Below are 22,064 nucleotides of genomic sequence, written 5' to 3'. Positions count from 1 at the left end.
GGGCACACCCGCTCTCTCTCTCTTTCTGAAATCCCCCTGCTTTATGGGCACTCCCGCTCTCTCTCTCTCTCTGAACTCCCGCTGCTTTATGGGCACTCCCACACTCTCTCTCTCCCTGAACTCCCGCTGCTTTATGGGCACTCCCGCTCTCTCTCTCTCTCTGAACGCCCGCTGCTTCATGGGCACTCCCGCAATCACTCTCTCTCTGAACTCCCGCTGCTTTATGGGCACTCCCGCTCTCTCTCGCTCTCTGAACGCCCGCTGCTTCATGGGCACTCCCGCTCTCTCTCTCTCTCTAAGAACTCCCGCTGCTTTATGGGCACTCCCGCTCTCTCTCTCTCTCTCTGAACTCCCGCTGCTTTATCGGCACTCACGCTCTCTCTCTCTCTCTCTGAACTCCGACTGCTTTATGGGCACTCCCGCTCTCTCTCACTCTCTCTATCTGAACTCCCACTGCTTTATGGGCACTCCCGCTCTCTCTCTCTCTCTCTCTGAACTCCCGCTGCTTTATGGGCACTCCCTCACTCTTTCACTCTCTGAACGCTCGGTGCTTTATGGGCAGTCCCGCTCTCTCTCTATCTCTCTGAACTCCCGCTGCTTTATGGGCACTCCTGCTCTCTCTCTCTCTCTCTCTGAACTCCCGATGCTTTATGGGCACTCCCGCTCTCTCTCTCTCTCTCTCTCTGAACTCCCTCAGCTTTATGGTCACTCCCGCTCTCTCTCTCTCGGTCTCTCTCTCTGAACTCCCGCTGCTTTATGGGCACTCCCGCTCTCTCTCTCTCTGAACTCCCGCTGCTTTATGGGCACTCCCGCTCTCTCTCTCTCTCTGAACTCCTGCTGCTTTATGGGCACTCCTGCTCTCTGTCTCTCTCTCTCTCTGAACTCCCGCTGCTTTATGGGCACTCCCGCTCTCTCTCTCTCTCTGAACTCCTGCTGCTTTATGGGCACTCCTGCTCTCTGTCTCTCTCTCTCTCTGAACTCCCGCTGCTTTATGGACACTCCCACTCTCTCTCTCTTTCTCTCTCTCTGAACTCTCGCTGCTTTATGGGAACTCCCGCTCTCTCTCTGAACTCCCGCCGCTTTATGGGCACTCCCGCTCTCTCTCTCTCTCTCTCTGAATTCCCGCTGCTTTATGGGCTCTCCCTCTCTCTCTCTCTCTGAACTCCCGCTGCTTTATGGGCACTCCCGCTCTCTCTCTCTTTCTCTCTCTCTGAACTCCCGCTGCTTTATGGGCACTCCCGCTCTCTCTCTCTCTCTGAACTCCCGCTGCTTTATGGGCACTCCCGCACTCTCTCTCTCACTCTCTGAACTCCCGCTGCTTTATGGGCACTCCCGCACTCCCTCTCTCTCTGAACTCCTGCTGCTTTATGGGCACTCCCGCTCTCTCTCCCTCTCTCTGAACTCCCGCTGCTTTATGGGAACTCCCGATCTCTCTCTCTCTATGAACTCCCGCTGCTTTATGGGAAATCCCGCTCTCTCTCTCTGAACTTGCGCTGCTTTATGGGCACTCCCGCTCTCTCTCTCTCGGTCTCTCTCTCTGAACTCCCGCTGCTTTATGGGCACTCCCGATCTCTCTCTCTCTATGAACTCCCGCTGCTTTGTGGGCACACCCGCTCTCTCTCTCTCCCTGAACTCCCGCTGCTTTATGGGCACCCCCGCTCTCTCTCTCTCTCTCTGAACTACCGCTGCTTTATGGGCACTCCTGCTCTCTGTCTCTCTGTCTCAACTCCAGCTGCTTTATGGGCACTCCCGCTCTCTCTCTCTCTCTGAACTCCCGCTGCTTTATGGGCACTCCCGGTCTCTCTCTCTCTCTATGAACTCCCGCTGGTTTATGGGTACACCCGCTCTCTCTCTCTCTCTGAACTCCCGCTGCTTTATGGGCACTCCCGCTCTCTCTCTCTGAACTCCCGCTGCTTAATGGGCAATCCTGCTCTCTCTCTGTCTCTCTCTCTGAACTCTCGCTGCTTTACGGGCACTCCCGCTCTCTCTCTCTGACCTCCCGCTGCTTTATGGGCACTCCCGCTCTCTCTCTCTCTCTGAACTCCCGCTGCTTTATGGGCACTACCGCTCTCTGTCTCTCTGTCTGAACTCTCGCTGCTTTATGGGCTCTCCCGCTCTCACTCTCTCTCTCTGAACTCCCGCTGCTTTATGGGCACCCCCGCTCTATCTCTCTCTCTGAACTCCCGCTGCTTTATGGGCAATCCCGCTCTCTCTCTCTCCCTGAACTCCCGCTGCTTCATGGGAATTCCCGCTCTCTCTCTCTGAACTCGCGCTGCTTTATGGGCACTCCCGCTCTCTCTCTCTGAACTCCCGCTGCTTTATGGGCACCCCAGCTCTATCTCTCTCTCTGAACTCCCGCTGCTTTATGGGCACTCCTGCTCTCTCTCTCTTTCTCTCTGAACTCCCACTGCTTTATGGGCACTCCCGCTCTCTCTCTCTGAACTGCCACTGCTTTATTGGCACTCCCGCTCTCTGTCTCTCTCTCTGAACTCTCGCTTCTTTATGGGCATTCCCGCTCTCTCTCTCTCAGCTCCCGCTGCTTTATGGGCACACCCGCTCTCTCTCTCTTTCTGAAATCCCCCTGCTTTATGGGCACTCCCGCTCTCTCTCTCTCTCTGAACTCCCGCTGCTTTATGGGCACTCCCACACTCTCTCTCTCCCTGAACTCCCGCTGCTTTATGGGCACTCCCGCTCTCTCTCTCTCTCTGAACGCCCGCTGCTTCATGGGCACTCCCGCACTCACTCTCTCTCTGAACTCCCGCTGCTTTATGGGCACTCCCGCTCTCTCTCTCTCTCTGAACGCCCGCTGCTTCATGGGCACTCCCGCTCTCTCTCTCTCTCTAAGAACTCCCGCTGCTTTATGGGCACTCCCGCTCTCTCTCTCTCTCTCTGAACTCCCGCTGCTTTATCGGCACTCACGCTCTCTCTCTCTCTCTCTGAACTCCGACTGCTTTATGGGCACTCCCGCTCTCTCTCACTCTCTCTATCTGAACTCCCACTGCTTTATGGGCACTCCCGCTCTCTCTCTCTCTCTCTCTCTGAACTCTCCCTGCTTTATGGGCACTCCCGCTCTCTCTCTCTCTCTCTCCCTGCTTTATGGGCACTCCCGCTCTCTCTCACTCTCTCTGAACTCCCGCTGCTTTATGGGCACTCCTGCTCTCTCTCTCTCTCTCTCTGAACTCCCACTGCTTTATGGGCACTCCCGCTCTCTGTCTCTCACTCTGAACTCCCGCTGCTTTATGGGCACTCGCGCTCTCTGTCTCTCTCTCTGAAATCCCGCTGCTTTATGGGCACTCCCGCTCTCTCTCTCTCTCTGAACTCCCGCTGCTTTATGGGCACTCCCGATCTCTCTCTCTCTATGAACTCCCGCTGCTTTGTGGGCACACCCGCTCTCTCTCTCTCCCTGAACTCCCGCTGCTTTATGGGCACTCCCGATCTCTCTCTCTCTATGAACTCCCGCTGCTTCATGGGAAATCCCGCTCTCTCTCTCTGAACTCGCGCTGCTTTATGGGCACTCCCGCTCTCTCTCTCTCTCTCTGAACTCCCGCTGCTTTATGGGCACCCCCGCTCTCTCTCTCTCTCTGAACTCCCGCTGCTTTATGGGCACTCCCGCTCTCTCTCTCTCTCTCTCTCTCTGAACTCCCGCTGCTTTATGGGCACTCCCGCTCTCTCTCACTCTCTGAACGCTCGGTGCTTTATGGGCAGTCCCGCTCTCTCTCTATCTCTCTGAACTCCCGCTGCTTTATGGGCACACCCGCACCTTCTCTCTCTCTCTGAACTCCCGATGCTTTATGGGCACTCCCGCTCTCTCTCTCTCTCTCTCTGAACTCCCGCTGCTTTATGGGCACTCCCGCTCTCTCTCTCTCGGTCTCTCTCTCTGAACTCCCGATGCTTTATGGGCACTCCCGCTCTCTCTCTCTCTCTCTCTCTGAACTCCCGCTGCTTTATGGGCACTCCTGCTCTCTGTCTCTCTGTCTGAACTCCCGCTGCTTTATGGGCACTCCCGCTCTCTCTCTCTCTCTGACCTCCCGCTGCTTTCTAGGCACTCCCGCTCTCTCTCTCTCTCTCTCTCTCTGAAGTCTCGGTGCTTTATGGACACTCCCGCTCTCTCTCTCTCTCTGAATTCCCGCTGCTTTATGGGCACTCCCTCTCTCTCTCTCTCTGAACTCCCGCTGCTTTATGGGCACTCCCGCTCTCTCTCTCTTTCTCTCTCTCTGAACTCCCGCTGCTTTATGGGCACTCCCGCTCTCTCTCTGTCTCTCTGAACTCCCGCTGCTTTATGGGCACTCCCGCACTCTCTCTCTCACTCTCTGAACTCCCGCTGCTTTATGGGCACACCCGCACTCCCTCTCTCTCTGAACTCCCGCTGCTTTATGGGCACTCCCGCTCTCTCTCCCTCTCTCTGAACTCCCGCTGCTTTATGGGCACTCCCGCTCTCGGTGTCTCTCTCTGAACTCCCGCTGCTTTATGGGCACTCCCGATCTCTCTCTCTCTATGAACTCCCGCTGCTTTATGGGCACTCCCGATCTCTCTCTCTCTTTGAACTCCCGCTGCTTTGTGGGCTCTCCCGCTCTCTCTCTCTCCCTGAACTCCCGCTGCTTTATGGGCACTCCCGCTCTCTCTCTCTCCCTGAACTCCCGCTGCTTTATGGGCACTCCCGCACTCCCTCTCTCTCTGAACTCCCGCTGCTTTATGGGCACTCCCGATCTCTCTCTCTCTATGAACTCCCGCTGCTTTATGGGCACTCCCGCTCTCTCTCTCTCTCTGAACTCCCGCTGCTTTATGGGCACTCCCGCTCTCTCTCTCTCCCTGAACTCCCGCTGCTTTATGGGAAATCCCGCTCTCTCTCTCTGAACTCGCGCTGCTTTATGGGCACCCCCGCTCTCTCTCTCTCTCTGAACTCCCGCTGCTTTATGGGCACTCCTGCTCTCTGTCTCTCTGTCTCTCTGTCTCAACTCCAGCTGCTTTATGGGCACTCCCGCTCTCTCTCTCTCTCTCTCTGAACTCCCGCTGCTTTATGGGCACTCCCGCTCTCTCTCACTCTCTGAACGCTCGGTGCTTTATGGGCACACCAGCTCTCTCTCTCTCTCTCTCTCTCTGAACTCCCGCTGCTTTATGGGCACTCCCGTTCCTTCTCTCTCTCTGAACTCACGCTGCTTTATAGGCACTCCCGCTCTCTCTCTCTCTCTGAACTCCCGCTGCTTTATGGGCACTCCCGGTCTCTCTCTCTCTCTATGAACTCCCGCTGGTTTATGGGTACACCCGCTCTCTCTCTCTCTCTGACCTCCCGCTGCTTATTGGGCAATCCTGCTCTCTCTCTCTCTCTGTCTCTCTCTCTGAACTCTCGCTGCTTTACGGGCACTCCCGCTCTCTCTCTGACCTCCCGCTGCTTTATGGGCACACTCGCTCTCTCACTCTCGCTCTGAACTCCCGCTGCTTTATGGGCACTCCCTCTCTCTCTCTCTCTCTCTGATCTCCCGCTGCTTTATGGGCACTACCGCTCTCTGTCTCTCTGTCTGAACTCTCGCTGCTTTATGGGCTCTCCCGCTCTCTCTGAACTCCCGCTGCTTTATGGGCACTCCCGGTCTCTCTCTCTCTGAACTCCCGCTGCTTTATGGGCACTCCCGCTCTCTCTCTCTCTGAACTCCCGCTGCTTTATGGGCACTCCTGCTGTCTCTCTCCCTCTGAACTCTCGCTGCTTTGTGGGCACTCCCGCTCTCTGTCTCTCTCTCTGAACTCCCGCTGCTTTTTGGGCACTCCTGCACTCTTTCTCTCTCTGAACTCCCGCTGCTTTGTGGGCACTCCCGCTCTTTCTCAGTCTCTCTGAACTCCCGCTGCTTTATGGGCACTCCTGCTCTCTCTCTCTCTCTCTCTGAACTCCCACTGCTATATGGGCACTCCCGCTCTCTGTCTCTCTCTCTGAACTCCCGCTTCTTCATGGGCACTCCCGCTCTCTCTCTCTCAACTCCCGCTGCTTTATGGGCACTCCCGCTCTCTCTCTCTCTCTGAAATCCCGCTGCTTTATGGGCACTCCCGCTCTCTCTCTCTCTCTGAACTCCCGCTGCTTTATGGGCACTCCCACACTCTCTCTCTCCCTAAACTCCCGCTGCTTTATGGGCACTCCCGCACTCTCTCTCTCTCTGAACGCCCGCTGCTTCATGGGCACCCCCGCTCTCTCTCACTCTCTCAATCTGAACTCCCACTTCTTTATGGGCACTTCCGCTCTCTCTCTCTCTCTGTCTGAACTCCTCCTGCTTCATGGGCACTCCCGCTCTCTCTCTCTCACTCTTAACTCTCGCTGCTGTATGGGCACTCCCGCTCTCTCTCTCACTCTTAACTCTCGCTGCTGTATGGGCAATCCCGCTCTCTCTCTCTTTCTGAACTCTCACTGCTTTATGGGCACTCCCGCACTCTCTCTCTCTCTGAACCCCCACTGCTTTATGGGCACTCACGCTCTCTCTCTCTGAACTCCCGCTGCTTTATGGGCACTACCGCTCTCTCTCTGTCTCTCTGAACTCCCGCTGCTTTATGGGCACTCCCGCTCTCGCTCTCTCTCTCTCTGAACTCCCGCTGCTTTATGGGCACTACCGCTCTCTCTCTGTCTCTCTGAACTCCCGCTGCTTCATGGGCACTCCCGCTCTCGCTCTCTCTCTCTCTCTCTCTGAACTCTCGCCTCTTTATGGGCACTCCAGGTCTCTCTCTCTCTCTCTCTCTATCTGAACACCCGCTGCTTTATGGGCACTCCCGCTCTCTCTCTCTCTCTTTGAAATCCCGCTGCTTTATGGGCACTCCCGCTCTCTCTCTGAACTCCCGCTGCTTTATGGGCACTCCCGCTCTCTCTCTCTCGGTCTCTGCTCTGAACTCCCGCTGCTTTATGGGCACTCCCGCTCTCTCTCTCTCTGAACACCCGCTGCTTTATGGGCACTCCCGCTCTCTCTCTCTCTCTGAACTCCCGCTGCTTTATGGGCAATCCCGCTCTCTCTCTCTCTCTGAACTCCCGCTGCTTTATGGGCACTCCTGCTCTCTGTCTGAACTCCCGCTGCTTTATGGGCACTCCCGCTCTCTCTCTCTTTCTCTCTCTCTGAACTCCCGCTGCTTTATGGGCACTCCCGCTCTCTCTCTGTCTCTCTGAACTCCCGCTGCTTTATGGGCACTCCCGCACTCTCTCTCTCACTCTCTGAACTCCCGCTGCTTTATGGGCACACCCGCACTCCCTCTCTCTCTGAACTCCCGCTGCTTTATGGGCACTCCCGCTCTCTCTCCCTCTCTCTGAACTCCCGCTGCTTTATGGGCACTCCCGCTCTCGGTGTCTCTCTCTGAACTCCCGCTGCTTTATGGGCACTCCCGATCTCTCTCTCTCTATGAACTCCCGCTGCTTTATGGGCACTCCCGATCTCTCTCTCTCTTTGAACTCCCGCTGCTTTGTGGGCTCTCCCGCTCTCTCTCTCTCCCTGAACTCCCGCTGCTTTATGGGCACTCCCGCTCTCTCTCTCTCCCTGAACTCCCGCTGCTTTATGGGCACTCCCGCACTCCCTCTCTCTCTGAACTCCCGCTGCTTTATGGGCACTCCCGATCTCTCTCTCTCTATGAACTCCCGCTGCTTTATGGGCACTCCCGCTCTCTCTCTCTCTCTGAACTCCCGCTGCTTTATGGGCACTCCCGCTCTCTCTCTCTCCCTGAACTCCCGCTGCTTTATGGGAAATCCCGCTCTCTCTCTCTGAACTCGCGCTGCTTTATGGGCACCCCCGCTCTCTCTCTCTCTCTGAACTCCCGCTGCTTTATGGGCACTCCTGCTCTCTGTCTCTCTGTCTCTCTGTCTCAACTCCAGCTGCTTTATGGGCACTCCCGCTCTCTCTCTCTGAACTCCCGCTGCTTTATGGGCACTCCCGCTCTCTCTCACTCTCTGAACGCTCGGTGCTTTATGGGCACACCAGCTCTCTCTCTCTCTCTCTCTGAACTCCCGCTGCTTTATGGGCACTCCCGTTCCTTCTCTCTCTCTGAACTCACGCTGCTTTATAGGCACTCCCGCTCTCTCTCTCTCTCTGAACTCCCGCTGCTTTATGGGCACTCCCGGTCTCTCTCTCTCTCTATGAACTCCCGCTGGTTTATGGGTACACCCGCTCTCTCTCTCTCTCTGACCTCCCGCTGCTTATTGGGCAATCCTGCTCTCTCTCTCTCTCTGAACTCTCGCTGCTTTACGGGCACTCCCGCTCTCTCTCTGACCTCCCGCTGCTTTATGGGCACACTCGCTCTCTCACTCTCGCTCTGAACTCCCGCTGCTTTATGGGCACTCCCTCTCTCTCTCTCTCTCTCTGAACTCCCGCTGCTTTATGGGCACTACCGCTCTCTGTCTCTCTGTCTGAACTCTCGCTGCTTTATGGGCTCTCCCGCTCTCTCTGAACTCCCGCTGCTTTATGGGCACTCCCGGTCTCTCTCTCTCTGAACTCCCGCTGCTTTATGGGCACTCCCGCTCTCTCTCTCTCTCTGAACTCCCGCTGCTTTTTGGGCACTCCTGCACTCTTTCTCTCTCTGAACTCCCGCTGCTTTGTGGGCACTCCCGCTCTTTCTCAGTCTCTCTGAACTCCCGCTGCTTTATGGGCACTCCTGCTCTCTCTCTCTCTCTCTCTGAACTCCCACTGCTATATGGGCACTCCCGCTCTCTGTCTCTCTCTCTGAACTCCCGCTTCTTCATGGGCACTCCCGCTCTCTCTCTCTCAACTCCCGCTGCTTTATGGGCACTCCCGCTCTCTCTCTCTCTCTGAAATCCCGCTGCTTTATGGGCACTCCCGCTCTCTCTCTCTCTCTGAACTCCCGCTGCTTTATGGGCACTCCCACACTCTCTCTCTCCCTAAACTCCCGCTGCTTTATGGGCACTCCCGCACTCTCTCTCTCTCTGAACGCCCGCTGCTTCATGGGCACCCCCGCTCTCTCTCACTCTCTCAATCTGAACTCCCACTTCTTTATGGGCACTTCCGCTCTCTCTCTCTCTCTGTCTGAACTCCTCCTGCTTCATGGGCACTCCCGCTCTCTCTCTCTCACTCTTAACTCTCGCTGCTGTATGGGCACTCCCGCTCTCTCTCTCTCACTCTTAACTCTCGCTGCTGTATGGGCAATCCCGCTCTCTCTCTCTTTCTGAACTCTCACTGCTTTATGGGCACTCCCGCACTCTCTCTCTCTCTGAACCCCCACTGCTTTATGGGCACTCACGCTCTCTCTCTCTGAACTCCCGCTGCTTTATGGGCACTACCGCTCTCTCTCTGTCTCTCTGAACTCCCGCTGCTTTATGGGCACTCCCGCTCTCGCTCTCTCTCTCTCTGAACTCCCGCTGCTTTATGGGCACTACCGCTCTCTCTCTGTCTCTCTGAACTCCCGCTGCTTCATGGGCCCTCCCGCTCTCGCTCTCTCTCTCTCTCTCTCTGAACTCTCGCCTCTTTATGGGCACTCTAGGTCTCTCTCTCTCTCTCTCTCTATCTGAACACCCGCTGCTTTATGGGCACTCCCGCTCTCTCTCTCTCTCTCTCTCTTTGAAATCCCGCTGCTTTATGGGCACTCCCGCTCTCTCTCTGAACTCCCGCTGCTTTATGGGCACTCCCGCTCTCTCTCTCTCGGTCTCTGCTCTGAACTCCCGCTGCTTTATGGGCACTCCCGCTCTCTCTCTCTCTGAACACCCGCTGCTTTATGGGCACTCCCGCTCTCTCTCTCTCTCTGAACTCCCGCTGCTTTATGGGCAATCCCGCTCTCTCTCTCTCTCTGAACTCCCGCTGCTTTATGGGCACTCCTGCTCTCTGTCTCTCTGTCTGAACTCCCGCTGCTTTATGGGCACTCCCGCTCTCTCTCTCTCTCTGACCTCCCGCTGCTTTCTGGGCACTCCCGCTCTCTCTGTCTCTCTCTCTCTCTCTCTCTCTGAAGTCTCGGTGCTTTATGGACACTCCCGCTCTCTCTCTCTCTCTGAATTCCCGCTGCTTTATGGGCACTCCCTCTCTCTCTGAACTCCCGCTGCTTTATGGGCACTCCCGCTCTCTCTCTCTTTCTCTCTCTCTGAACTCCCGCTGCTTTATGGGCACTCCCGCTCTCTCTCTCTCTGAACTCCCGCTGCTTTATGGGCACTCCCGCACTCTCTCTCTCACTCTCTGAACTCCCGCTGCTTTATGGGCACTCCCGCACTCCCTCTCTCTCTGAACTCCCGCTGCTTTATGGGCACTCCCGCTCTCTCTCCCTCTCTCTGAACTCCCGCTGCTTTATGGGCACTCCCGCTCTCGGTCTCTCTCTCTGAACTCCCGCTGCTTTATGGGCACTCCCGCTCTCTCTCTCTCTCTCTAAACTCCCGCTGCTGTATGGGCACACCCACACTCTCTCTCTCTCTCTCTGAACTCCCGCTGCTTTATGGGCACTCCCGCTCTCTCTCTCTCTCTAAACTCCCGCTGCTGTATGGGCACACCCACACTCTCTCTCTCTCTCTGAACTCCCGCTGCTTTATGGGCACTCCCGCTGTCTCTCTCTCTCTATCTGAACTCCCGCTGCTTTATGGGCACTCCCGCACTCCATCTCTCTCTGAACTCCCGCTGCTTTATGGGCACTCACGCTCTCTCTCTCTCTGAACTCCCGCTGCTTTATGGGCACTCCCGCTCCCTCTCTCTTTCTGAACTCACGCTGCTTTATGGGCACTCCCGGTCTCTCTCTCTCTATGAACTCCCGCTGGTTTATGGGCACACCCGCTCTCTCTCTCTTGTAGAGGGTGCCATCTCCGCTACTCCACTACTGGGCCGATATCTGGGGTTTGAATATCTGTGTGTGTCTCTCTCCAGCTGGCACTGAAACTTCAGAGGCCAGGGGATGTCGCGCTGGGACACTTCCACTGAAGAGAGCACTGATTCAAGCCTGCCGTTTATTCCTAACCGACAGCCTGAGACTTATATCACACAGATCTCCAGACCCCTACCAATACCCAGGTGATTCTCTCTCTTGCCGGTGGTGCAACAGCCACCCGGTTCCTACTCCACTAGAGTAGCTTTCCCAAGAGAGAGAATAGGACACTGCTGTTTATTCCCTAACCAGCAGTCTGTCCTGAGTGAATCGCTCAAGATGACCCTCGATTCCTGAACCCGGAATTAAGGTGAGGAGTATTTTAACCATGACTTGGTCAGAGATCGCTGGTGAAGGATTGAAGAATTTAAACGACTCCAATTAGCATCAAATCAAGATTTATTGTAAAACCCAGGTCAAAATCATCAACAGAAGAAACACAATACAATCTTATACTCTAATATACACTATGTCTATTCAAAGGTAATATAGCGGACACAACGAAAATTCTTATGCTTACACAGGTTTTAGCAATATCACAGGCACAAAACAAGTTCCCTTCCCCAAAGCCTCAACCACTATTAAAGTCAAGGGAGTTTCGTAAGCTGCTGCGGAGTACTTACGGTCACAGGCTGCAGAGGTCAAGTCAGGGGTGCAGAGGTCGAGCCAAGAACGAAGAGAGCCCTACTCGAAAACACAGCCCCTTTTATATAGTTATACCTGGCTTTGTTCTGTGATCGGCCAGCCCCTTTTGCATTGAAAAGGTAGGTTTTCAAAGTTCCCGCTGGTCCCGCCCCTTTTGAGCCGGTCAGAGCTGTATGTTTCCGGGGTATTCCTTGCAGGTCCGCTTCTTCCAGCTAGGCAGACCTGCGCGATTTGAATTTGGCGCTGGCTCCGCCCCCTTCTTTCAGTGAGTTTCTGCCGGTAGCTCCTGTCAAGATTGGAGTACCTCCCCCAGGTCCGCCTCCAACTTGGTTTTTTCTGCCGGTAGCTTCTGTCAAGCTTGGAGTACCTCCCCTAGGTCCGCCTCCAACTTGGTTTTTTTTCAGACCTGCGCGATTTGAATTTGGCGCTGGCTCCGCCCCCCTTCTCCCAGTGAGTTTCTGCCGGTAGCTCCTGTCAAGATTGGAGTACCTCCCCCAGGTCCGCCTCCAACTTGGCTTTTCTCTACCGCTGATTTTCTAGGGGCTTTTCCAGCGCAATATGCTGGACTCAGACAGTCTGATTTCTAGTTTTAATGAGGTTAGGCTCTTCTGTGGAGAATTTCAGTGTCTTCCAGCTGCTCCGGAGATGGCTGCTATTCTCACCTCGCTATGTTGATGGGGTGCTAATTGGATTCTGCTCTGGTGGAGGCCAGGTCATTTACATTTGCATGGGGCTATGACCATCCCATTGTCCTGCTTGCATGCAAGCCTCCTGTGTATTCCCGTGCCCCTTTGTCTGTGTCTTGATGTTATCTTGTTGTCTGGCTCCTTCTTCCTTGTAGCTCCTAGGGGGGTGTTTGTAAATGTTTATGTATTTATGCCCTTACTCAGCTCAGCGGGCCAAGCCTGCTGGGAAAACTGGTTCTGTTCCCTTGGCTGGAAAGTCGGTTTACAGTCTCTGAGTTTCTCCAAAAAGGGCCGAATTGCCCGAAAACCTTACACTCTCTCTGAACTCCCGCTGCTTTATGGGCACTCCCGCTCTCTCTCTCTCTCTGAACTCCTGCTGCTTTATGGGCACTCCCGGTCTCTCTCTATCTCTCTGAACTCCCGCTGCTTTATGGGCACACCCGCACTTTCTCTCTCTCTCTGAACTCCCGATGCTTTATGGGCACTCCCGCTCTCTCTCTCTCTCTCTCTCTCTGAACTCCCGCTGCTTTATGGGCACTCCCGCTCTCTCTCTCTCGGTCTCTGCTCTGAACTCCCGCTGCTTTATGGGCACTCCCGCTCTCTCTCTCTCTGAACACCCGCTGCTTTATGGGCACTCCCGCTCTCTCTCTCTCTCTGAACTCCCGCTGCTTTATGGGTAATCCCGCTCTCTCTCTCTCTCTCTCTCTCTCTCTGAACTCCCGCTGCTTTATGGGCACTCCTGCTCTCTGTCTCTCTGTCTGAACTCCCGCTGCTTTATGGGCACTCCCGCTCTCTCTCTCTCTCTGACCTCCCGCTGCTTTCTGGGCACTCCCGCTCTCTCTCTCTCTCTCTCTCTCTCTCTCTCTGAAGTCTCGGTGCTTTATGGACACTCCCGCTCTCTCTCTCTCTCTGAATTCCCGCTGCTTTATGGGCACTCCCTCTCTCTCTCTCTCTGAACTCCCGCTGCTTTATGGGCACTCCCGCTCTCTCTCTCTTTCTCTCTCTCTGAACTCCCGCTGCTTTATGGGCACTCCCGCTCTCTCTCTCTCTGAACTCCCGCTGCTTTATGGGCACTCCCGCACTCTCTCTCTCACTCTCTGAACTCCCGCTGCTTTATGGGCACTCCCGCACTCCCTCTCTCTCTGAACTCCCGCTGCTTTATGGGCACTCCCGCTCTCTCTCCCTCTCTCTGAACTCCCGCTGCTTTATGGGCACTCCCGCTCTCGGTCTCTCTCTTTGAACTCCCGCTGCTTTATGGGCACTCCCGCTCTCTCTCTCTCTCTCTCTCTAAACTCCCGCTGCTGTATGGGCACACCCACACTCTCTCTCTCTCTCTCTGAACTCCCGCTGCTTTATGGGCACTCCCGCTGTCTCTCTCTCTCTATCTGAACTCCCGCTGCTTTATGGGCACTCCCGCACTCCCTCTCTCTCTGAACTCCCGCTGCTTAATGGGCACTCACGCTCTCTCTCTCTCTGAACTCCCGCTGCTTTATGGGCACTCCCGCTCCCTCTCTCTCTCTGAACTCACGCTGCTTTATGGGCACTCCCGGTCTCTCTCTCTCTATGAACTCCCGCTGGTTTATGGGCACACCCGCTCTCTCTCTCTCTCTGAACTCCCGCTGCTTTATGGGCACTCCCGCTCTCTCTCTCTCTCTGAACTCCTGCTGCTTTATGGGCACTCCCGGTCTCTCTCTCTCTATGAACTCCCACTGCTTAATGGGCACTCCTGCTCTCTCTCTCTCTCTGTCTCTCTCTCTGAACTCTCGCTGCTTTATGGGCACTCCCGCTCTCTCTCTCTCTCTCTCTCTCTCTCTGAACTCTCACTGCTTTACGGGCACTCCCGCTCTCTCTCTGACCTCCCGCTGCTTTATGGGCACACCCGCTCTCTCACTCTCTCTCTGAACTCCCGCTGCTTTATGGGCACTTCCGCTCTCTCTCTCTCTCTCTCTCTCTCTGAACTCCCGCTGCTTTATGGGCACTCCGGCTCTCTCTCACTCTCTCTGAACTCCCGCTTCTTTCTGGGCACTCCCGCTCTCTCTCTCTCTGAACTCCCGCTGCTTTATGGGCACTCCCGCTCTCTCTCTGTCTGAACTCCCGCTGCTTTATGGGCACTCCTGCTGTCTCTCTCTCTTTGAACTCTTGCTGCTTTGTGGGCACTCCCGCTCTCTCTCTCTGAACTCCCGCTGCCTTTTGGGCACTCCTGCACTCTCTCTCTCTCTGAACTCCCGCTGCTTTGTGGGCACTCCCGCTCTCTCTCACTCTCTCAGAACTCCCGCTGCTTTATGTGCACTCCCACACTCTCTCTCTCCCTGAACTCCCGCTGCTTTATGGGCACTCCCGCTCTCTCTCTGAACGCCCGCTGTTTTATGGGCACTCCCGCACTCTCTCTCTCTCTGAACTCCCGCTGCTTTATGGGCACACCCGCTATCTCTCTGAACGGCCGCTGTTTTTTGGGCACTCCCGCTCTCTCTCTGAACTCCCGCTGCTTTATGGGCAATCCCGCTCTCTCTCTCTATCTGAACCCCCGCTGCTTTATGGGCACTTCCGCTCTCTCTCTCTCTCTGAACTCCCGCTGCTTTATCGGAACTCCCGATCTCTCTCTCTCTCTCTCTCTGAACTCCCACTGCTTTATGGGCACTCACGCTCTCTCTCACTCTCTATCTCTGAACTCCCACTGCTTTATGGGAACTCCCGCTCTCTCTCTCTTTCTGTCTGAACTCCTCCTGCTTCATGGGCACTCCCGGTCTCTCTCTCTCACTCTGAACTCTCGCTGCTTTATGGGCACTCCCGCTCTCTCTCTCTCTCTGAACTCCCACTGCTTTATGGGCACTCCCGCACTCTCTCTCTCTCTGAACCCCCGCTGCTTTCTGGGCACTCACGCTCTCTCTCTCTCTCTGAACACCCCCAGCTTTATGGGCACTACCGCTCTCTCTCTCTCTCTCTCTGAACCCCCACTGCTTTATGGGCACTCCCGCTCTCTGTCTCTCTCTCTCTCTCTCTCTGAACCCCCGCTGCTTTATGGGCACTCCCGCTCTCTGTCTCTCTCTCTCTCTCTCTCTGAACCCCCGCTGCTTTATGGGCACTCCCGCTCTCTCTCTCTCTATCTCACTCTGAACTCCCGCTGCTTTATGGGCACTCCCGCTCTCTCTCTCTCTCTCTGAACTCTCGCTGCTTTGTGGGCACTCCTGGTCTGTCTCTCCCTCCCTCTCCCTGAACTCCCGCTGCTTTATGGGCACTCCCGCTCTCTCTCTCTCTCTCTCCCTGAACTCCCGCTGCTTTATGGGCACTCCCGCTCTCTCTCTCTCTCTGAACGCCCGCTGCTTCATGTGCACTCCCGCACTCTCTCTCTCTCTGAACTCTCGCTGCTTTATGGGCAATCCCGCTCTCTCTCTCTCTCTAAGAACTCCCGCTGCTTTATGGGCACTCCCGCTCTCTCTCTCTCTCTCTGAACTCCCGCTGCTTTATCGGCACTCACGCTCTCTCTCTCTCTCTCTGAACACCCACTGCTTTATGGGCACTCCCGCTCTCTCTCTCTCTCTCTCTCTGAACTCTCCCTGCTTTATGGGCACTCCCGCTCTCTCTCTCTCTCCCTGCTTTATGGGCACTCCCACTCTCTCTCACTCTCTCTGAACTCCCGCTGCTTTATGGGCACTCCTGCTCTCTCTCTCTCTCTCTCTCTGAACTCCCACTGCTTTATGGGCACTTCCGCTCTCTCTGAACTCCCACTGCTTTATGGGCACTCCCGCTCTCTGTCTCTCACTCTGAACTCCCGCTGCTTTATGGGCACTCCCGCTCTCTGTCTCTCTCTCTGAAATCCCGCAGCTTTATGGGCACTCCCGCTCTCTCTCTCTCTCTCTGAAACCCCGCTGCTTTATGGGCACTCCCACTCTCTCTCTCTCTCACTCTGAACTCCCGCTGCTTGATGGGCACTCCCGCTATCTCTCTCTCTCTGAACTCCCGCTGCTTTATGGGCACTCCCGATCTCTCTCTCTCTATGAACTCCCGCTGCTTTGTGGGCACACCCGCTCTCTCTCTCTCCCTGAACTCCCGCTGCTTTGTGGGCACACCCGCTCTCTCTCCCTGAACTCCCGCTGCTTTATGGGCACTCCCGCTCTCTCTCTCTCGGTCTCTCTCTCTTTGAACTCCCGCTGCTTCATGGGAAATCCCGCTCTCTCTCTCTGAACTCGCGCTGCTTTATGGGCACTCCCGCTCTCTCTCTCTCTCTCTCTCTGAACTCTCCCTGCTTTATGGGCACTCCCGCTCTCTCTCTCTCTCTCTGAACTCTCCCTGCTTTATGGGCACTCCCGCTCTCTCTCTCTCTCTCTCCCTGCTTTATGGGCACTCCCGCTCTCTCTCACTCTCTCTGAACTCCCGCTGCTTTATGGGCACTTCCGCTCTCTCTGAACTCCCACTGCTTTATGAGCACTCTCGCTCTCTCTCTCTCTATGAACTCCCGCTGCTTTATGGGAAATCCCGCACTCTCTCTCTCTCTCTCTCTCTGAACTCCCGCTGCTTTATGGGCACCCCCGCTCTCTCTCTCTCTGAACTCCCGCTGCTTTATGGGCACTCCTGCTCTCTGTCACTCTGTCTCAACTCCAGCTGCTTTATGGGCACTCCCGCTCTCTCTCTCTCTCTCTCTCTGAACTCCCGCTGCTTTATGGGCACTCCCGCTCTCTCTCACTCTCTGAACGCTCGGTGCTTCATGGGCACTCCCGCTCTCTCTCTCTCTCTCTCTCTCTGAACTCCCGCTGCTTTATGGGCACTCCCGTTCCCTCTCTCTCTCTGAACTCACGTTGCTTTATGGGCACTCCCGCTCTCTCTCTCTCTCTGAACTCCCGCTGCTTTATGGGCACTCCCGGTCTCTCTCTCTCTCTATGAACTCCCGCTGGTTTAAGGGTACACCCGCTCTCTCTCTCTCTCTGAACTCCCGCTGCTTTATGGGCAATCCCGCTCTCTCTCTCTGAACTCCCGCTGCTTAATGGGCACTCCCGCTCTCTCTCTGTCTCTCTCTCTGAACTCTCGCTGCTTTATGGGCACTCCTGCTCTCTCTCTCTCTCTGTCTCTCTCTCTGAACTCTCGCTGCTTTACTGGCACTCCCGCTCTCTCTCTGACCTCCCGCTGCTTTATGGGCACACCCGCTCTCTCACTCTCTCTCTGAACTCCCGCTGCTTTATGGGCACTCCCGCTCTCTCTCTCTCTCTCTCTCTCTCTGAACTCCCGCTGCTTTATGGGCACTACCGCTCTCTGTCTCTCTGTCTGAACTCTCGCTGCTTTATGGGCTCTCCCGCTCTCTCTCACTCTCTCTGAACTCCCGCTGCTTTATGGGCACTCCCGCTCTCTCTCTCTCTGAACTCCCGCTGCTTTATGGGCACTCCCGCTCTCTCTCTCTCTGAACTCCCGCTGCTTTATGGGCACTGCTGCTGTCTCTCTCCCTCTGAACTCTCGCTGCTTTGTGGGCACTCCCGCTCTCTGTCTCTCTCTCTGAACTCCCGCTGCTTTTTGGGCACTCCTGCACTCTTTCTCTCTCTGAACTCCCGCTGCTTTGTGGGCACTCCTGCTCTCTCTCTCTTTCTCTCTGAACTCCCACTGCTTTATGGGCACTCCCGCTCTCTCTCTCTCTCTCTCTGAACTCCCACTGCTATATGGGCACTCCCGCTCTCTGTCTCTCTCTCTGAACTCCCGCTTCTTTATGGGCACTCCCGCTCTCTCTCTCTCAACTCCCGCTGCTTTATGGGCACTCCCGCTCTCTCTCTCTCTCTGAAATCCCGCTGCTTTATGGGCACTCCCGCTCTCTCTCTCTCTCTCTGAACACCCGCTGCTTTATGGGCACTCCTGCTCTCTCTCTCTCTCTGAACTCCCACTGCTATATGGGCACTCCCGGTCTCTGTCTCTCTCTCTGAACTCCCGCTTCTTTATGGGCACTCCCGCTCTCTCTCTCTCAACTCCCGCTGCTTTATGGGCACTCCCGCTCTCTCTCTCTCTCTGAAATCCCGCTGCTTTATGGGCACTCCCGCTCTCTCTCTCTCTCTGAACTCCCGCTGCTTTATGGGCACTCCCACACTCTCTCTCTCCCTGAACTCCCGCTGCTTTATGGGCACTCCCGCTCTCTCTCTCTGAACGCCCGCTGCTTCATGGGCACTCCCGCACTCTCTCTCTCTCTGAACTCTCGCTGCTTTATGGGCACTCCCGCTCTCTCTCTCTCAACGCCCGCTGCTTCATGGGCACTCCCGCACTCTCTCTCTCTCTGAACTCTCGCTGCTTTATGGGCAATCCCGCTCTCTCTCTCTCTCTAAGAACTCCCGCTGCTTTATGGGCACTCCCGCTCTCTCTCTCTCTCTCTGAACCCCCGCTGCTTTATGGGCACTCCCGCTCTCTCTCTCTCTCTCTGAACTCCCGCTGCTTTATCGGCACTCACGCTCTCTCTCTCTCTCTCTATCTGAACTCCCACTGCTTTATGGGCACTCCCGCTCTCTCTCTCTCTCTGTCTGAACTCCTCCTGCTTTATGGGCACTTCCGCTCTCTCTCTCTTTCTGAACTCTCACTGCTTTATGGGCACTCCAGCACTCTCTCTCTCTCTGAACCCCCGCTGCTTTATGGGCACTCACGCTCTCTCTCTCTGAACTCCCGCTGCTTTATGGGCACTACCGCTCTCTCTCTGTCTCTCTGAACTCCCGCTGCTTTATGGGCACTCCCGCTCTCGCTCTCTCTCTCTCTCTCTCCCTGAACTCCCGCTGCTTTATGTGCACTCCCGCACTCTCTCTCTCTCTGAACTCTCGCTGCTTTATGGGCAATCCCGCTCTCTCTCTCTTTTTAAGAACTCCCGCTGCTTTATGGGCACTCCCGCTCTCTCTCTCTCTCTCTGAACTCCCGCTGCTTTATCGGCACTCACGCTCTCTCTCTCTCTCTCTGAACACCCACTGCTTTATGGGCACTCCCGCTCTCTCTCTCTCTCTCTCTCTGAACTCTCCCTGCTTTATGGGCACTCCCGCTCTCTCTCTCTCTCTCCCTGCTTTATGGGCACTCCCGCTCTCTCTCACTCTCTCTGAACTCCCGCTGCTTTATGGGCACTCCTGCTCTCTCTCTCTCTCTCTCTCTGAACTCCCACTGCTTTATGGGCACTTCCGCTCTCTCTGAACTCCCACTGCTTTATGGGCACTCCCGCTCTGTCTCTCACTCTGAACTCCCGCTGCTTTATGGGCACTCCCGCTCTCTGTCTCTCTCTCTGAAATCCCGCTGCTTTATGGGCACTCCCGCTCTCTCTCTCTCTCTCTGAACTCCCGCTGCTTTATGGGCACTCCCACTCTCTCTCTCTCTCACTCTGAACTCCCGCTGCTTGATGGGCACTCCCGCTATCTCTCTCTCTCTGAACTCCCGCTGCTTTATGGGCACTCCCGATCTCTCTCTCTCTATGAACTCCCGCTGCTTTGTGGGCACACCCGCTCTCTCTCTCTCCCTGAACTCCCGCTGCTTTGTGGGCACACCCGCTCTCTCTCCCTGAACTCCCGCTGCTTTATGGGCACTCCCGCTCTCTCTCTCTCGGTCTCTCTCTCTTTGAACTCCCGCTGCTTCATGGGAAATCCCGCTCTCTCTCTCTGAACTCGCGCTGCTTTATGGGCACTCCCGCTCTCTCTCTCTCTCTCTCTCTCTGAACTCCCGCTGCTTTATGGGCACTCCCGCTCTCTCTCACTCTCTGAACGCTCGGTGCTTTATGGGCAGTCCGCTCTCTCTCTATCTCTCTGAACTCCCGATGCTTTATGGGCACTCCCGCTCTCTCTCTCTCTGAACTCCCGCTGCTTTATGGGCACTCCCGCTCTCTCTCTCTCTCTCTGAATTCCCGCTGCTTTATGGGCACTCCCACTCTCTCTCTCTCTCACTCTGAACTCCCGCTGCTTGATGGGCACTCCCGCTCTCTCTCTCTCTGAACTCCCGCTGCTTTATGGGCACTCCCGCTCTCTCTCTCTCTCTCTGAATTCCCGCTGCTTTATGGGCACTCCCACTCTCTCTCTCTCTCTCTCTGAACTCCCGCTGCTTTATGGGCACTCCCGCTCTCTCTCTCTCTCTCTGAACTCCCGCTGCTTTATGGGCACTCCCGATCTCTCTCTCTCTATGAACTCCCGCTGCTTTGTGGGCACACCCGCTCTCTCAATCTCCCTGAACTCCCGCTGCTTTGTGGGCACACCCGCTCTCTCTCTCTCCCTGAACTCCCGCTGCTTTATGGGCACTCCCGCTCTCTCTCTCTCGGTCTCTCTCTCTTTGAACTCCCGCTGCTTCATGGGAAATCCCGCTCTCTCTCTCTGAACTCGCGCTGCTTTATGGGCACTCCCGCTCTCTCTCTCTCTCTCTCTCTGAACTCCCGCTGCTTTATGGGCACTCCCGCTCTCTCTCACTCTCTGAACGCTCGGTGCTTTATGGGCAGTCCGCTCTCTCTCTATCTCTCTGAACTCCCGATGCTTTATGGGCACTCCCGCTCTCTCTCTCTTTGAACTCCCGCTGCTTTATGGGCACTCCCGCTCTCTCTCTCTCGGTCTCTCTCTCTGAACTCCCGCTGCTTCATGGGCACTCCCGCTCTCTATCTCTCTGAACTCCCGCTGCTTTCTGGGCACTCCCGCTCTCTCTCTCTCTCTGAACTCCCGCTGCTTTATGGGCACTCCAGCACTCTCTCTCTCTGAACTCCCGCTGCTTTATGGGCACTCCCGCTCTCTCTCTCTCTCACTCTCTCTCTGAATTCCCGCTGCTTTATGGGCACTCCCTCTCTCTCTCTCTCTGAACTCCCGCTGCTTTATGGGCACTCCTGCTCTCACTCTCTGAATTCCCGCTGCTTTATGGGCACTCCCGCTCTCTCTCTCTTTCTCTCTCTCTGAACTCCCGCTGCTTTATGGGCACTCCCGCTCTCTCTCTCTCTCTCTCTGAACTCCCGCTGCTTTATGGGCACTCCCGCACTCTCTCTCTCACTCTCTGAACTCCCGCTGCTTTATGGGCACTCCCGCACTCCCTCTTTCTCTGAACTCCCGCTGCTTTATGGGCACTCCCGCTCTCTCTCCCTATCTCTGAACTCCCGCTGCTTTATGGGCACTCCCGATCTCTCTCTCTCTATGAACTCCCGCTGCTTTGTGGGCACACCCGCTCTCTCTCTCTCTCTCTGAACTCCCACTGCTTTATGGGCACTCCCGCTCTCTCTCACTCTCTCTATCTGAACTCCCACTGCTTTATGGGCACTCCCGCTCTCTCTCTCTCTCTCTCTCTGAACTCTCCCTGCTTTATGGGCACTCCCGCTCTCTCTCTCTCTCTCTCCCTGCTTTATGGGCACTCCCGCTCTCTCTCACTCTCTCTGAACTCCCGCTGCTTTATGGGCACTTCCGCTCTCTCTGAACTCCCACTGCTTTATGAGCACTCTCGCTCTCTCTCTCTCTATGAACTCCCGCTGCTTTATGGGAAATCTCGCTCTCTCTCTCTCTCTCTCTCTCTGAACTCCCGCTGCTTTATGGGCACCCCCGCTCTCTCTCTCTCTCTGAACTCCCGCAGCGTTATGGGCACTCCTGCTCTCTGTCTCTCTGTCTCAACTCCAGCTGCTTTATGGGCACTCCCGCTCTCTCTCTCTCTCTCTCTCTGAACTCCCGCTGCTTTATGGGCACTCCCGCTCTCTCTCACTCTCTGAACGCTCGGTGCTTCATGGGCACTCCCGCTCTCTCTCTCTCTCTCTCTCTCTGAACTCCCGCTGCTTTATGGGCACTCCCGTTCCCTCTCTCTCTCTGAACTCACGCTGCTTTATGGGCACTCCCGCTCTCTCTCTCTCTCTGAACTCCCGCTGCTTTATGGGCACTCCCGGTCTCTCTCTCTCTCTATGAACTCCCGCTGGTTTAAGGGTACACCCGCTCTCTCTCTCTCTCTGAACTCCCGCTGCTTTATGGGCAATCCCGCTCTCTCTCTCTG

General features: G+C 55.8%; 1 protein-coding gene across 2 annotated transcripts in view; it reads left to right on the top strand.

Annotated features, from left to right (window-relative positions):
• LOC140385924 (dynein regulatory complex protein 11-like) overlaps window positions 1–22,064 on the top strand; it is a 1,066,524-nt gene that overhangs the window by 495,168 nt on the left and 549,292 nt on the right. The window lies entirely within an intron of this gene.

This window comes from Scyliorhinus torazame, chromosome 11 (genome assembly GCF_047496885.1).
Source record: "Scyliorhinus torazame isolate Kashiwa2021f chromosome 11, sScyTor2.1, whole genome shotgun sequence".
Taxonomy (NCBI): Eukaryota; Metazoa; Chordata; class Chondrichthyes; order Carcharhiniformes; family Scyliorhinidae; genus Scyliorhinus; species Scyliorhinus torazame.
This window is presented reverse-complemented; position numbering and strand designations above follow the sequence as displayed.